At 45.6% G+C, this 1,979-nt stretch overlaps 1 pseudogene; it reads right to left on the reverse strand.

The window, feature by feature from the left end:
- Positions 1-541: 541 nt before the first annotated feature.
- On the reverse strand, positions 542-1,714 carry LOC149359094 (uncharacterized; annotated as a pseudogene).
- Positions 1,715-1,979: the final 265 nt, after the last annotated feature.

Consider the following 1,979-nt stretch of genomic DNA (forward strand, 5'->3'; position numbering starts at 1 on the left):
GGACAGATGGCCTTGAGCTCCTGCGAGTGGGGGACTTTGTTGTTTTCTCTCAGGACTGGATAATCATCGAGAGGGTGCGCTTTGATTATGCCCAGTGGGGAGCAATGAAATCTCGCCTAGATTATTTTTTCTTTAATGATATGCTGCAGTAATTCTGCCGTGAAGACTAGATCTCGAGTGTATTTATGGGTGTGTAGCTGTTTTTCTTTTTTTATCTTCCATTCAAGAATCATAAAGACATTATTTTCTGAGCTGTAATCTCATATTTTGTGGCAGGTCTAGGAAAGCAGCTGGGTGCATAAGTGGCACAGGACAGGTGTACGGGAGAAGTCTTTGTGCTGCAGTGGAGAAAGTGAGGGTGATAATGGTTGGTTTGGTTTTTGGGGTTTAACGTCAAAGCAACTCAGACTATGAGAGACACCGTAGTGGAGGGCTGTGGAATTTTCGACCTCCTGGGGTTCTTTAACGTGCACTGACATCGCACAGCACAAGGATGCCTTGCTTTTCGCCTCCATGGAAAGAGGATGCCCTCATACTCGGCTTAGAATGCTGCACTAATAGAATCATGCTTGGAGATGAGGTCTGACTGGAAATTAGTCAGTATGGCAACCACAGTCCATATCTGATTAATTAATGGTGCCAGGGTGAGAGGAACAGGACGGTCAAAAATGTGGAAGGACTTGATTCGCTGTATCCTTCTCTCAACATGAATCCTGAGAGATGCAATTTCTTGTGTTTCTTTCACTTCTGCTGCCGAAAACTTCCTGTTATGCAAAAATGGAGGAATGTTCAGGCCCACACCTTTCTTCTATAGAAGATCTCCAACCTTGAAGCCTTTATCAGCCATAACGGCATCTCCTGTGTCAAACGGAAGGTTTAGAAAACCACTCTGAATGACTAATTCTCTGTCAGATATTGAACCTGTGAACAGTTCTGAAACAAAGGACAGGAGGCCATTTGGCATTATGCCAACAAGTCCTTTGAACGTGTTTGCAGACTTGTACGAAGAATATGTGCATGACTGAAGTGCTAGTGAGCTGGGCACTGCACACTTGACTTCAGTTGCATCCAGAATCACTCTAGTTGCTGGATACTTTTCCACGAACACAGCAGGCATAGTTGCATCCACAGTCTCTCGTGATGCCCACAGAGGCAAGTTCTTCAGCTTAGTGTAGAGCAGACTGATCCATGTTGTGCATATCCTGGAGACGGTTGCTTGCGAGATGTTGAACCTGTGAGCCAAATCCTGCTCAAATAGGCCAAGTCTTAGTCTGACCAGAACCAGAAAGAGCTCGTCGTCCTTGGCCAGCTTTTTTTTTCTTCCCTGACTATACAGGTTCTTTGGTTTTCTGCAATGCAAGTTGGTGTTGTCGTCTGGGTGGATATACTTCAGCAGTCCGACAAAGTGCTCGTGATCGGGGAGCCCAGTGTAAAACATAAAATCCTCATCCGATTCTTTAATACGGTCCAAGCAGAAGGCAGCAGTCTTTGACTTTTCTGCTTCAAGCTGAAGCCGCAAAACATTGTTGTCGCCTTCTAACTTGTAAACAGCCGCTTTTGCTTGTGCCAGTTCGTTCCTTACAAAACTACACTGTAGCTTCAGTCGCTGGATTTCCTTGGCCTGTGTCACTATCAATGCCTGCGCTTCAGCAAGGGAACTTTGCTCTGTTTGGGTTGGCAGCTGCTCGTCTGCAGCGCAGACTTCACTTTCCATTTCTTCCTGTGGTGTTGAGCTCTGTTGTTCTTGCGGCTTTGTCTTTCTTGAAGGCAAAGGTGTGCGTGCTTTCGGAGCCTTTCTTTCTTTTTTTGCGCGCGCGAACACGAAAACGGTGGGAACCACTTCATCTCTAAGGATTCTTTTGCCACTTGCCACTCCTGGTACAAAGTCATCTCTTTTGAAGTGCTTTGAGCATACCTGTGTATGCATTGTGACTTGAAATAAAGGGCCTTCATCCCGTTTTATCGCAATAATCCATCTT

Source organism: Amblyomma mixtum, chromosome 2, assembly GCF_055824585.1.
Source record: "Amblyomma mixtum isolate Tamu chromosome 2, ASM5582458v1, whole genome shotgun sequence".
Lineage (NCBI taxonomy): Eukaryota > Metazoa > Arthropoda > Arachnida > Ixodida > Ixodidae > Amblyomma > Amblyomma mixtum.